Here is a 15,317-nt window from a genome sequence, read left to right as displayed (position 1 = left end):
AAGCAAACTGGTTAATTTCAGCATCTTCTGATGCATCGCAAATGTTGAGAGTTTTTAGGAAGTCGTTTATTTAAAGTTTTCAGAATAATTTTGGTAGACAGTGTGCAAGGTTAAGAAAACCTCTGAATGCTTGTATTTGATCTGCAGGTACCTGACTATGCCACAAGGATTAAAGAGCCGATGGATCTTTCAACAGTTCTGACTCAAATTGACTCGCGCCAGTACCTCGCTGCAGGAGACTATCTGAAGGACATCGATCTAATCTGTAACAATGCCTCAGAGTACTACCCGGATCAAAGATCTACAGGTGAGGATGTGCTTTTTAGCCCTAGTTTAAAATATCTGTCAGATGTATAGATGGATAAATGCTGTGTGTGGACAATAGACTTCGGATGGATTAGATGATTTTGGACATCCACAGAGAACATCTCATACCACATTGTAAATATTTTATCATTTTGCTACTTGGGTATGGAATTGTGATACAAGTGTTCCCAAGGAACTAGTGCTTTTGTTTTAATTAACTTCGATGTTGTTATGCTGAAAATATTCACTGAGATAACCTTTTGGAACCGACCTATGAAGAAAGCAATTTTTTCTGTGATCAAAACAGTTTCATTGGTTGGTAGACAACATTCAGATAAAGTCTGTAAAATTTCAGATCGTCACAGCGCCTATGTTTTGCAAGACACTGCATATTCAATGGTGAGGAACGAAATGGATACAGAGTTTGGACGACTTTGTGAACAAATTAAAGAATCTCGTGAGAAAAGAGGTACATGCTTTAACGCTAAGGATTTGAAGACTTGTCTCTGCATTTGTAACTGAAAATGCACGGCAAAGATCTTTGGTATCTATTCTTTATTGCAAGGTCACACCTCTCCAGCGTGTGCTCCATGCGACAACTCCAAGTCACCACGGCAGAACCCTGCTACTGAAGACGAGAAACCAGAGGAAGAGAGTAATGAAAATGAGGAGATGCCAGCGGCACCTGTAGATGCCAGTACACCCATTTCTAATGGCAAGTTGCATTTTATTCAGCTGCTCTTGTCATTCATACCTTCTCTGTTCTTGAGGCGCAACAGGTGTCTCTGATGCCTGGCTCTTTATGCCAGAGGTATTTTGTTTTCAAATTGACTTCCAAATGGGAGAGAGAAATCCAGAGGTCATTCATTCAATATAGTGATGAATTAAAGTTCAAAGAAAGTTGGTTCATTTGATGTACTCTTACTGGAACTTCATTTTGTAAACAGAACGACCCCCCACTCAAGGATATCACAGCTTCCCTCCCGTACTAAAAATGATAGTACTCACCCTTGTAGGAGCAGCAATGTGAAGAAGGTCAAGGGCAGTAAGAAGGGTTCAAAGCTTTGATATAACAAGCCTTACACTTTTTTTGACAGAGCTCCTAATCAGCATCTTTCGCAAGGTCTGGAGATGGGAGAAAAACTCAAACTAGATTTTAATTCTAGGATGTATAATGTCAAGCTTGACTGTTCCTCTGAACAGTCAATTGAATTTAAATTTTTTTAATTTAAATTAATTAGTTTAGTTTTTTTAATTTAAATTCAATTGAATTTAAAGTTTTGAATTTAAATTCCAATTGAATTTATGAAAAAAAATCCAATTGAATTTAAAGTTTTTTTGTTGTTGTTGTTTTTCACGAAACACTAAGTTTATGTGAAAGGTTTTGCTGCAATATCTTTTTGCCAAGGATATTAAGCTTAAGTTATCCACAAGAAAATGGTGGGGAGAGGGAAGCTTTAGTTTTGAAAGCTTTTTTTTTTTTTTTTTTCCCAGGTTTTTCTTGAGCACAGCAGCGTTTAAGTGTCTGCCTGCCATTAGTTGCCCCACTACCAAGTCAGGAGGGTTAATTAAACTTGCGTGAGGCAGAATTTCTTTATCTGAATCTACGTGGTTTGCATAAATATATTCTTATTTCCTTCTTTCCCTAGGATTATTCTTCTACCAGTATTGAATGTTTCAACGGACACCGTTTAAGATCAATGAGAAAAAGCATCCTGCGGTGTTCAGTCTCCAGCTTTGAAGAAAGTATGGCGATACTGAGGGGAAATGTCAACAGAAGACGCTTTTCAAGGTACTGTATTTCTGTATGTTCAATCTCTGTTCGATCTGTAGATTGAAAAGCAAGAGAGAAAGCATGTGCAGTGAGTTGTGGCCTGATAAACCTCTGGCTAAAATCAGCAGAGGCCTATGAGCATGCTGATGGCATACCAGTACCTTAAAACTAGAATCCCTCTTCTCAGTGGAAGTCTTCTGCTTTTCTAAAAAAAACGTGTTTTTTTTTCCCAAACCCCTTTGAGGTGTTGTTGTGGTGTTTAGCTGCCGGCCGGGTTAAACCACACAGCCCTTCTCCAACCCTCCCACCTCCCTCTCTGGGATGGGGGAGGGAAACGGGAAAGTGAAGCCTGCGAGTTGAGATAAAGACAGTTTATTAAGACAGGAAAATAATGATGATGATGATGATGATGATAATAGTACTGCTAATAGTAATGTGTACAAAACAAGTGATGTGCAATGCAGTTGCTCACTACCCGCTGACCAGTGCCCAGCGTAACCCCTAGCAGCCCGGCTGCCCCGCCCTATCCATGGTGCAGCATGTTGCCATAAGGCATAGAATTCTTTGGCCAGTTGGGGTCGGCCATCCTGAGTCTGTCCCCTCGCAGCTGTTGCTGTGCGCCGATTCTGATCGCTAGTAGGAGAGTGAGACACCGAAAGTTCCTTGGCTTGTTGTAAGTACTGCTCTGCAGCAACTGAAACATCGGGGTGCTATCAGCACTCTTCTAAACATCCTTTCACACTTCCTAAGCCAAAACATAGCAACCTACCCGCCACTAGGAGGAGAACTAACTCTGTCCTAACTGAAACCAGGACATGTATCTTTTCCACTTGGGTGCTATTGCTCATAATTTTGAGAATTCAACATGAGCAAGCTAGGAAATGTGGGTACATACAGAACCGCGTGTATATGGTACGCAACAGACTTGGGATGTGGATCCTGCGTGAGGCCTACAGGCTTCTCTTTGTATACCATGGAGCACTGGCTTGTAAACATGGTGAAATTTCCCATCCTTGATGGGTCTAATACAACAAGTCTTTCCTCCCTTCTCTCCCCTGTCCTCTTTCTTAATGTAGGCAGTTGAGAAAAACACAGGTAAGTGGCTGTAAGTCCCCGGGATACCTATTTACGCTGGTTACTGAAGAGGATGGCACTTGGTCACTCCATGGCTTTCATTTGGCCCCAAAGCCTTCTGTAGTCATCTGAATTCACTCCTCAGTGACTTTTCTGTGAAGAGAGGTAGGTGCAAACAGGAGATTTTATGAATTCCTTGGGGAGGGAGCAGTGTGAATTGCAGCTTCGTAGGCACAAAGCAAACTGTTCTAATTGTGCAAAGTAAATTGATACTTGGTAAGTTCAAACTTAGTTTTATAGTTGGCAACCACAAAAGTAAACCTTAGCTGTGATCCTACCAGCACAGTGGTGTAGCTCTTCCCTTCCCCTTGTCCTCTTGGCTCTTTTAATGAGAGTGCAAGCAACAAACCTGTGCCAAAGGGTGCTGTATAGTAAACAATGGGCAGGCTTTTTTCTAAAAAGCACGAGTTTGAGTTATGTGGTGTTTGGGTGTTTCTCTTGAAACGATTCTTACCTCCTTGAGCTGTTAGATCATAATGCAGGAAATGAAAGTGCTGCATGCATAAACAGAGTAATCAAACATACACCTCTTAGGAAGAGGCTTGCAATGTAATAGTGTTTGTTTTGAGCACTGTTAGATACAGTTTGACATGAATGGAGTGAAAACACCTTAGAGAAAGGTGTTGATTGTTCTCACTTTTCCAAGACAGAAATAACTGGAGTAGATTTCCCTCCTGCATGGAACAAAAGTTGCACCTTTTTTTTTTGTCTGGCTAGCTTTCAGTCTCTTTAAGAATTTCTCTACAGGTCACAGTTTTAAGTAGACGGTTTAAACGTGCAGAGCGATAAGTAAGTGGAATGCAGTGGTTGTGACAACAACTTCTGATCTGAAATGTAAAGAAAAATCAATCCACTTCAGGGTGCCTTTTTTGTTTGTCTGTTTCCATTTTACAAGAGCAACGGTGAAATAAGGAGAATCCCATCTTCACTGTTTCAAAATACTTTGTTTCTGCGTTTCAGTCACCAGAACATTGAGGAGTAGAGCTGGTGCAAAAACTGTGAGACGAGTCCACGGAGAAAACAGGGACTTGGAGCTGCGCCGCAGCTGTAGAGTCGGACGCAGTCGGTACTCTACTACTAACTCGTCCATTCTATTTGACAAACTTATAACAAAGTAAGTCATCTTTTCTTGCAGACCTCTTAAAATGATCTTTCTTAGCAAGCCTTTGCACTATGGCATGATGTTGGCCTCGACTTGCTCTGTATTTTGACAGCAAAGAGGTATGGCTGCTCCTGGCATTGAGAGTTCAATTTGTTGAGTTTTCCGCATTTGGCAGTTTTCTTAGCATCAGAAGTGCCTTCATTTTTAATGAACTTTTTGTTCCATACTCACAAAAGTGAATGTAATGCTTGATTAAGAAACTGAGGATGGTTTGATACAGTCAAAGCAAAGTAGTCCTAGCGATTCTGCATTTCTGTCCATGGTTTATTTCTGTTTCTGAAGCCAAAATTGTTTTCTGCTTCAGAATTTGCTTTCCTTGCATTTCATCATTTTCTACAACACGAAACTTAGATTCCCATGTAGAGAAGAACAAACAGCCTTTCCTCGGTTAACAAAAAATGACTTAATGCTACTGTGCAGAGCAACTTAAGAAGGATTAAAAGTTGACATAATTTTTTTATAACATCTTAGTAGGATGTCAGAATTCTTATTTTCCTCCTGCATTTAAATATATATATATTTTAAATGTGCTCAGTAAGAGGGGAAAATAAACCTGAAAACAGCGTATGTTTGCAAATCCTCAAAAGCTTGTTCTTAAATCTCTATCAAAAATAAAGATTTGACCTAATTTTTTGGTAATGTCTAAAATCTTGGCTAAGTGTCAATGACTTTTGCTTTGTGCGTACTACATTAAAATCTCTTACTGATTATGCGTGCTGTTTTATTTTGTTCATACATGCCTAACTTTGCTCTTACATGTCAACTTTGTATCTTAGTACTGCGGAAGTTGTGCTACAAAAAATGGATGAAATGGAGCAGATGCGTAGATGCCAAAGATGTTGGGAAGATGTTGAGGTACAAATGACAGAGCAAATACTCCGTCAGTTTGCCATTTTTGTAGAGTATTTCACGTAGGGAAGTAACTTAGTTGTAATTTTTATTTGAACTGAAATAACTTCCTTCCAAAGAATAGTGTGGTCTAAACTACCATTTGGTCTTGCTCTCTGGTTATATCTTCATGTCTTACTGATACGGTTGTGCTCCAGATATCTTTTAAGAGTGGAGGAAGCATCTTCTGCAGAAGATGTGGGATAACGGGGAGATGCTGAAATGCATGTCTTCCACTCCAGTTTCTGAATTGCCTTCTGCATTTTGAATAGACACTGTTTACAAACAGCTGTTTCGGACTTGGGTTTTTACTCCAAATGTTACTAAAAGCTCTGCCTGGGGGACTGAATATGCAAAAAGACTGGTGCTTTCCATCAGCTTGGCAGTTTAAGCTGTTTAGCTTTTTATCCGTAACTCCTAGATCATATTTCTCGTCATGCTCAGGAACGCACTTACTTGGAAAGCTTAACAAAAGGCAGTGCATGGCTTCCTGTGTTGGTCACTCGCTCGAATTTTGATTCCTGTTAATGTCTTTTTTCCCGAGAGCTCACAAAGAATCTCCAGTATCATGTAGCTTTAATCATCTGTTACAGGCAAATGGAGCTGTTTTCTTTAATTGACCTAACTTGCATTTTAGAATTCTTCCTTGGTTGCAAACTGCTCCCAGAGTTTTCAGGAACTTGAAGCCTTTTAAATTTCCAGCTGAATGAACTGATGGCTACTTTATGTATATTTGTTCGTGTGCTGGCCTTGCCTGAGAGCTTAAATAAACCCCTGTCTCTAGAGGAACCCCTGTTAAAGCTGTATGCAGCAATCATACTCCTCTGTCTTAGTTTTGCTCTATTAAATTAAACTATTTTATTAAATTACTGTTTCTTATGAATGATAGGCACATCGTTTTAAAACTTCCCGATAACCTACTTTCATAGCTTTTTGTTTAGCTCTGAATTGCCTTCTTTTTCTCTCAAATCACAGAATGGTTGAGGTTAGAAGGGGCCTCTGGAGGTCACCTGGTCCAACCCTCCCCTGCTCAAGCAGGGACACCTAGAGCTGGTTGCCCAGGGCTGTGAAATGAATCCAGAATTGTCCACAGTACTTTTTATTAGCATCTCTCACACGCCTGTATGATTTCTTTTGGTATGTCTGCTAGAAAGGTAGTTCTTTTTCCTTGGTTCTGTCACACTGTAGGTTATTAACCTATGATTAACTAATGCACTCAGTTTTGTATCTGGGCAAGTATTTAACCACTGCATGTACTGAGCGCTGGTTTAGAGCAGAAATTCTTGTTACTGATTGTGGGTGCACGCAATCATATTCCCATTCTCTCCTCTTGTGCAATAATTTATTTTTTGTGTGTATACGGGGTGCCTCGATAATGTTACTGTGTAAGCATCAACAGACAGACGTGTCTGTCAGTGGATGTACATGTATGCACGTCTGTTTTTCTGCACGTTTGTGACCGATCTTTCTTGCTGCTTGGAATTAGGAGAACCTTGATATCTTGACCTGTGTGAAGTCGGACTTTGAAAGAACTGGACCTGGCAGTCCAGATGAGATTGGTGAGTTCTGGTTTTAAGTTTTCTTTACTCTGTTCTAACCAAAAGCCTTGTCTTAAACAATTGAAACAAGCTAATCTACTGGGTATTTGTCTTCTGTAACAATTCTGTGTTGCTATTGACTTCACAAGCCTTAGTATGAGCTCTAGGGCTGTACTGTAGTGAGCTCAGAACAGGTGAAAAAAAAAATACAGCGCTTTTCCAAACTGCTTACAAGATAAAAGGCAACAGATGGTTGTAGACAGGTGGGAATGGAAAGAAATGGACAGCATTACTCAGCATGCGAAACGGCGATACCGCTACAGCAGAATCGTGACAGTTTTCATGGTTTTGAGCAGCACAGCAAGAATTTTCAGGAAGCAAGATAGATAGGCTGCCAGATGTGTATGAAAAGCTCCTCCCAAGCGTGAAGCTCAGCAGGAGGGAAGATAGCGTTGTGCATTTCTGTGTTTAGGAGGCAGTCACCGTAAGCTGCTGTCAGGGCCTGTAATTAGGAGCTGTCATCTGGGTACTCAGTGACTTGTGGAATGAGGTTAAGCCACGAAAGCCCATATTAACTTGGAAGTGATGGGAAAACTTACAGTTTTTGAGAAGAACGTTAGTTGTGATTAAGGCAGTAAATTAGATCATCCTTGTAGGAGCTTTCTAAACAGATCAGAACAGGGCAAGACTGTACTTAAGGACCGAAAAGGGTGTTGCAGTAGACGAGCTGACGAGTTAGATTATGTGATAGAGCTCAGCTGCACACCTGCAAAGGAGCTCAGAGAGACAGTGACAGGAGGCTGAGCCCCAGAAAATACTTTGCTCCTCCCTTCAGAGGCCCAGAGGAGCAGAGAGATGCACAGTGGCAGGTGGGAACCCGAGGGAAGTTCTTCAGAGGAAGAATGGCTGGGCCATGGACTAGTAAGGGAGAAGCAGAGTTGACTCCTTTGGAGGTTTAGTTAGGAAAATATTAGCTCAAAGTCTTAATAAGAGGAGCTTGAATACAAGGAGGGGGCCAGTCTAGAGGGAGAAGCTTGGTTAAAGTGTGTGGGTTTCAGGGAGCTGTGCAGTAGAGACTTGCAGAGAGGAATTTTAAATAGCATGTTGAATGGGAAATTAATTGATGATCAAAATGCAAACTACAATTTTAAATCAGGAAAGAGCTAGAATATACTTTTATAATGAAAAATACGCCAGAAAAGAGTGAGGAAAGTGTCAGTGTTGTTATAAAGGAAGTTATTGGAAAAAGGAAAGGGTTAGAGGAGCACTAAAGCAGAGAAATTCATGCTTTTGTGATAGAAGTGTTGGAACACCAAGGACTGGAGATGGTAGTGATCACAAACTCATTTACTGATCGCTCAGTTTTCTGTGTGCTGTCTGTATACCCCACGGCACCTACCTTGCATTCAGAAAGCAATGCAACCTTTGGGGTTAAAAAATAAAAACCAAAGAGGGCAGTGCTTTCCAAGAAAAAAAGATAAGTCCTTTTGGCAAACAGGTAGGTGAACGGAGTATGTATGTTCCTTCCTCGGTGTCCTGCTGTTAACGTGAGAGGATATTCTCCAGAACCCAGTAGATAATTGCACTCTGGTTCTTGTGTTTTTTACCATCTTTCATGAAACAACTTCAGGTTACTTGACAGAAGCTAATGGCCTAAGCTTATGTGCATTTGGCATTGTTTTCTCATTGGTGAGCTTCAAGCCTGTGTCTGGCCCATTATTGCTCCCAGAATTTGTGGCAGAGCTAGACTTGGACTTAGATTACTACGCTTAGTCTTAGCACTACAGATTATTAAAACCCTTTCCATTAAATACTTTCTCAAACTAAGAAGTGACTTTCTGAAATAGCTGTTTTCAGAAGATCTGCATCTTAGCTAAGCAATATGACAGAATTTTGCCTGTTGTTAAACACTGAGGCTGACGACAAGTCCATCAGCAGTTTCAGAGAGGACAGAACAATGTCTAGATGCATGCTCATCTGCTAGGATTTGTGATTTCTGAAACGTGACTTGCATAAATTCATCTTAAGGTTTTGCAGGATCCACCGTGTCATTAAAATAACGATAGTAATAAAACTTACAGGCATCTGTGTAATGCATTTTGGATTTCATATAATTTGCAAAAGTACTTAACGATTCGGTGTCATTTTGTGGTACACTACAAACATCAAAAGGAAGTGAGAACAAAGAAAATGATGGTGAAGATGTTCCAAGGCGTTACAACCTTCGACAGAGTAAACCTGTTGACTGCTACCAAGCTCCTATGGAAAGTAGGTTGAACGCACAGTTTCTCTTAAAACCTTATTTCTTGCACATAAGTGAGATAAAATTTTTGAATGTAAATACATGTGTTTGCACACACAGTTCTGTTTCAGTTCTGTACCTTCATTCTGCACATGAACTTCACTGTTTTTATCAGACACGTGTGTCCTGTGCACATTGTATTTCTTTGCTGTTTGGCATGCTTAGTGCTATGTATCCTTGATATAACAGTAATTAATCACACTTAACAGTCTTGCTCTTGTGATTTTCAGTTCACCTTTAAACAGGGTGTAGTTTTCCACTTGTGCCATGCACTGATGAAAAGCAAAAACAGTTAAAAATTCTTCTGGAATTAGGGATGAGTGAAACACGTGGCATTTTCTTTATCTTTTGATATCCTCCTCTCTTAAATGTATCTGTATCATTATTCTAAATTCTTTCCTTTCAGTAAGACAAAGAGATCGAGAGAGGACTAACTCGGGCCAGCCCCATTCTGTCAGACAGAAAGAGTCACTTGAAAATGCTGGGTCACAAAAATATAGAAGACGTGCCAGGTTGGTGTATGGCTAGTGATAGCTCTTACTTATCCGTAGAGCTGTCAGTCTCCTTACTGCATAATGCTTCAAAGGGTTTTCAGTTTAGTGGTAATTACAGAGTAAGTTTATGATCGGTACTTTGGTAGTCTTAAGGTAGAGAGGAAAGAACTATTTGGAGGGGAGGAGGTGGATACTTTTAAGTTGGTTTCTTTTTTAAATCCAATATTTGTGGGTCACTGATAAGATGATTATGGAGGTAGTGTCTGAGTTTCTGTAACTGAAATTCTTTGGTTCTGGAACTGAAGCCAGAATCCCCCCTTAAAAATCTTAGTCAGACTATTTAATCTTGAAGGATACAAATGATTTTCTTAAAACCGAAAATAATTTTATTCAATTTAGAGGGAGAGGCTTTATGGAAGTTTTGTTAGATTTAAAAAAAAAAAAAAAAGAAAAAGTTATCACTCAAATACTGACTCTAGTTTCTGTTTGGAATCAACTAATGTTTCTATATGAAGTTAACCTTAAACAATAAAAGATCTAAATGAAATGATAAATTGCCTTAGTAATGATAAAGGCTTTTTGGATTCTGTAAGCAGTTAGTGCGTAGAGAATGCTGTTGATTGCCAGATATTTTGTTGAGCATTCTTGAAAGCAGACAGTTGTCACGAGGAAAATCATGTCATGGCCTTTGAAATCAGATTCCTAAGGAGTACAATGGACTGGAAAATAGATCTCAGAGTAAATTTTGAGATAGAATTCCCTTAATTTTTGGTGTTACTTAGTATCTGCTCTATTTTCTTTTTAACTTTCTGGTCTATATGCTTGCTTGCAGACAGAGACGTGCAGATGACATCAGTGATTCTACACCCTCTTGCTCATCTCCCTTGCTTAGCACGTGTGATACGGAGGATGGTGGTGAGAGCAGTGAGGATGGCGAGAGCAACCAAGAAGGTTGCTGTCGTTAGAGAATAGGGGAGGGATGAACCTCCTTCCAATGAATATTTAGCCATGTTTAAGTTTATCTGAATGTAACTGTGTAAGTTTATGTCAATTAATTAGGTCTTCTATATATTAATTAATGTCTTCTACATTTGCTTGGCATTATTACGAAAAACAAATCTTCGAGCTGCATCTTAAAGAAAAAGAAGCCCTATAACTTCTCCTTAATTCAAATCAGGACTTTTCGAGTGAAACGTCAGAAACGGGACCTAAAGAGAGTTCAGAGGGATCAAAAGAAAGTTGGAAGAAGTCAGGGAGATGCAATGCAAATAGTGTGGTAAGTCGTAAACTAATCATCATGTCAGCGAGTGTTTCCAGTGATTATGAAAGATCTCAGTGTGCCATCTACAACTACCTTTGTTGATGGTTTTCTCTAAAGCAACTTCAAAAATTGCCCAGAATGTTTCCATTGTGCTGAGATAATTTCTGATGAAACCTTGATCTAGATTGCTGCTTTCTTTAACATACAAACTCTGTTGTGTTGAATTTCTCTTTAGATTGGATTTGAGAACGTGGGTGGTCTTTCCGAACACATCGCAGCTTTGAAAGAGATGGTGATTTTTCCCTTCCTGTATCCAGAAGTTTTTCAGCGGTTCAATATTCAGCCCCCAAGGTAACTCATTACAGTGATAAATCTTAAGTCAGCTGTTTTCAGGAGAAAGTTCAATTAAGGTATCAATATGCTTCCATGCTTCAACATTTTTGGCAGCGGTGAACATTTGTTTTAGTAGTAGCAAAAAGTGGTTTCTTAAAAACGGATAGAATCAAGAATATTTGTAGGTTAAAAATATAAGCAATGTCTTAAAATTTTAAGTTTTACCATCTGGTGTTTTTAAAAAGTTGGGTTAGTTGGGTTGGAGTGGTTTTGTTCTCAGTTTTATGTACAAGTCAGCTTGATTAGTTTGTAAGCAAGAAGGGATTATCTAGTGGAAGCCAATTGTAATATGTTGCCTGGAAGCCCAGTTGTTTTTCCTGCCTACTTTTGCTTTCTTTTTTTTTTTTTTTCCTCTGAGTGCTAAGGCATCGCTTTTCCTTCCGGCTTTAGGCTTCCTCACTTGCCATCAGCAATAGATGGTCTGAGAGACCAAACCCAGTAACTTAATGCTTTTGAAAGGAGCATTAAATGCTTTACTAACAGATTCTGCATATTGTGAAAGCAAGAATATGCAGTTTATTGCTGCAGAATGAACTGGTGATTCACCATTCAGCCCATTCTCAGATTCTGTGCTGAAGTTTGCCCGTTTGGCTCCGGTTTGCTGTAATCACCCTGTTTGTCAGCAGTTTTGGAAGTGTCCTTCTGGGACAGTATGCTCTCTTTTGAAGGTTTTATACGTTTGAGTTACCCCCTTATTCATTTCTTTGGGTGAAAAAAATGAATTTTCTTGTGAAACGTTGTAAAAACGCAGAACTTCTATCTGTTCTGCCTCTACCCACACTTCAGCTATTACTGCTGTCTTGTATATGACGTGTTTTGGTTAGAAAAGATGAGTTTGTTCTAGAGACGATGGTTGTAGGAGGTACTCATCATGATGTTTTTTTTCCTATCTGGATCTTTTTTATTGCAGAGGCTGTCTATTTTATGGCCCCCCAGGAACAGGGAAAACACTAGTTGCTCGTGCACTTGCCAGTGAATATAGTCAAAGTGACAGGAAAATATCATTTTTTATGAGAAATGCTTGGGACTGCATGAGAAAATACATGGGGGAATCAGAATGCCAACTTCGTGTGTTATTTGAACAGGTAAGGTTGAAATGCACAGTGTATTCTGTCAGAGTTGAAACCATTATTTTTTGTGGTCAACGTTTTTAAGTAGAACTTGCTCTTTTTTTTGTATTTTGTTAGTTTTTTTTTTCCCACTGAAATGGAAATGCCAGTGTTTCTGCTGTGAATGTCAGCTGTAAGAACTACTGGAACGATTTGCTTCCTGTCAGCCGGATACAGTGGGTTGACACAGACTGTCTTCTGTTAGTCATGCCAGATACTCCAGTAGCTCTATCAGTAGAGGTCCCAGAGGCTAAAATGAAAGATCTAGTTTAGATGACATTCCAACCATGATGTTTTTGTGCATTTTTCCTTTAAATAATGCTGTTTTACTCTGTGTTTTTGTGCTAGGCCTATCAGATGCGACCTTCAACTATTTTCTTTGACGAGATAGATGGTCTCTCTCCTGTGCACTCCAGTAAACAAGACCACATTCACAGAATCACAGAATCACAGAATTTCTAGGTTGGAAGAGACCTCAAGATCATCGAGTCCAACCTCTGACCTAACGCTAACAGTCCCCACTAAACCATATCCCTAAGCTCTACATCTAAACGTCTTTTAAAGACTTCCAGGGATGGTGACTCCACCACCTCCCTGGGCAGCCTGTTCCAGTGTCTAACAACCCTTTCAGTAAAGAAGCTCTTCCTAACATCTAACCTAAAACTCCCCTGGCGCAACTTAAGCCCATTCCCCCTCGTCCTGTCACCAGTCACGTGGGAGAACAGGCCAACCCCCACCTCGCTACAGCCTCCTTTAAGGTATCTGTAGAGAGCAATAAGGTCGCCCCTGAGCCTCCTCTTCTCCAGGCTGAACAAGCCCAGCTCCTTCAGCCACTCCTCGTAGGACTTGTTCTCCAGGCCCTTCACCAGCTTCGTCGCCCTTCTCTGGACCCGCTCAAGTCCCTCGATGTCCTTCTTGTAGCGAGGAGCCCAAAACTGAACACAGTACTCGAGGTGCGGTGTCACCAGAGCCGAGTCCAGGGGGACGATCACCTCCCTAGCCCTGCTGGTCACACTGTTTCTGATACAAGCCAGGATGCTGTTGGCCTTCTTGGCCACCTGAGCACACCGCTGGCTCATATTCAGCCGACTATCCACCATCACTCCCAGGTCCTTCTCTGCCAGGCAGCTCTCCAACCACTCATCTCCCAGCCTGTAGCTCTGCTTGGGGTTATTGCGCCCCAGGTGCAGGACCCGGCACTTGGCCTTGTTGAACTTCATGCAGTTGGCCTCAGCCCATCGGTGCAGCCTATCCAGATCCTCCTGCAGAGCTTTCCTACCCTCGAGCAGATCGACACACGCACCTAACTTGGTGTCATCTGCAAACTTACTGAGGGTGCACTCAATGCCCTCATCCAGATCATCGATGAAGATATTAAAGAGGACCGGCCCCAGCACTGAGCCCTGGGGGACGCCACTAGTGACTGGCCTCCAACTGGACTTGACTCCATTTACCACGACTCTTTGGGCCCGGCTATCCAGCCAGTTTCTAACCCAACGAAGCGTGCGCCAGGGGCGTGGCTGTGCGGCGGCCGCCGGCGAGATGGCGGTGGCAGGGGGCGGTGGCGGATCCTCGGCATCCTGCGCACCCTCCACCCGCGGCCTCGAGCGGCCCGACCCGCTGGCGCGCTTCACCTGCCCCGTGTGCCTCGAGGTGTTCGACAGCCCCATGTGCGTCCCCTGCGGACACGTGTTTTGCACACCATGCCTGCAGGAGTGCCTCAAGCTCAAAAAGCCAGTCTGTGGTGTCTGCCGCAGCACCCTGGCGCCTGGCAGCAGGGCTCTGGACTTGGAAAAGCAGTTCGAAGCGACAGAAACCACTTGTAACGGCTGCAACAAAAAGATGTTTCTCTCAAAGATGCGCAGCCACGCAGCTTCTTGTTCAAAGTACCAGAACTATATCATGGAAGGTGTGAAAGCTGTGACTAAAGAACCACTCCACAACACCAGGAACTTCCCCAATCGCTTCACCTTTCCTTGTCCATATTGCAGCAAGAAAAGCTTTGATCAAGAAGGACTAGTTGAGCACTGAAAAACATTGCACAGCATGGATGCAAAACAAGTGGTTTGCCCAATTTGTGCCTCGATGCCGTGGGGAGATCCAAATTACAGGAGTGCTAACTTCATGGAACACCTTCAGAGACGACACCGGTTTTCATACGATACTTTTGTGGTACGTGTTTCTTCATCCTTGGAATACGTGAGCCTGATGACTCTTAAAACCCAGCTTTTTTTATGTAGCCACTACTGTAAAATGTAGTCCTTGCAGATGGTATAATGCGAGAAGTTGAATTACTGTTAAGTCAGAGGAGGAGACAGCTGGTTTTGTGTTGTGTTAACCAATATGGCCCTGGCAGTAAAAGAATTTCTGTACCCTTCGTTCATAGGATTATGATGCTGATGAAGATGATATGATGGCACAGGTTTTGATGCGTTCTTTGCGGGATAAATAAAATAAAAAAGAAGACTAATTGTCAAACCAAGCTTCCATGAGAGGGAAATGGCCAGCATTCTTGCACTTCTCCCTGTCCATGCCAAGATGAACTCAGGCATTCAGAAATATGGAAGACTTTAATCTTAGTTTTGAATCCCCATTTGATCTTTTGGTATCATTCTTGTTTTTTATTAATATGACTATGTTGTTCAACCACGTAAGGCTAATTTTCTTTTTTGTTTCACACAAAGCTTATTTATAGGTCAGTGTGGAGGAGACAGTTCTGTTTTCCTTCACATCTGCCTGTTTTCTGATTGCTTTCTGCCAGTTGTGCTAGTTTGACTAAAGCCAGAAATACTCCAAATTGACTGGCATGAACTAGCTGGTAAACCTCTTCTTCCCCTGATCTTGTTTACATTTCGTAAATGATAGTATGAGAGGTGTCTTTGTGGCTCTTTTCCTTTAGTGAGACCCCTAGGTGCTAACTCACCAGATTAGTTCCTGTTTCAGCTGGCCTATGATG

At 41.4% G+C, this 15,317-nt stretch overlaps 1 long non-coding RNA gene and 1 pseudogene across 2 annotated transcripts; one reads left to right on the top strand and one right to left on the bottom strand.

Annotated features, from left to right (window-relative positions):
- Positions 1 to 844: 844 nt before the first annotated feature.
- On the bottom strand, positions 845 to 3,525 carry LOC311428520. Its single transcript, XR_014687756.1, has 2 exons — positions 2,242 to 3,525; positions 845 to 2,133 (listed from the first exon to the last, which is right to left on the bottom strand). It is a non-coding gene; the product is annotated as an uncharacterized lncRNA (long non-coding RNA).
- A 10,378-nt stretch (positions 3,526 to 13,903) lies between these two features.
- Positions 13,904 to 15,010, top strand: LOC311428518 (E3 ubiquitin-protein ligase RNF114-like; annotated as a pseudogene). The gene is made up of 2 exons: positions 13,904 to 14,533; positions 14,748 to 15,010. The product of its transcript is annotated as an E3 ubiquitin-protein ligase RNF114-like (transcript).
- The last annotated feature ends 307 nt before the right edge of the window (positions 15,011 to 15,317 follow it).

The sequence above is a fragment of the Aythya ferina genome (genome assembly GCF_964211825.1).
Source record: "Aythya ferina genome assembly, contig: HAP1_SCAFFOLD_88, whole genome shotgun sequence".
NCBI lineage: Eukaryota > Metazoa > Chordata > Aves > Anseriformes > Anatidae > Aythya > Aythya ferina.
This window is presented reverse-complemented; position numbering and strand designations above follow the sequence as displayed.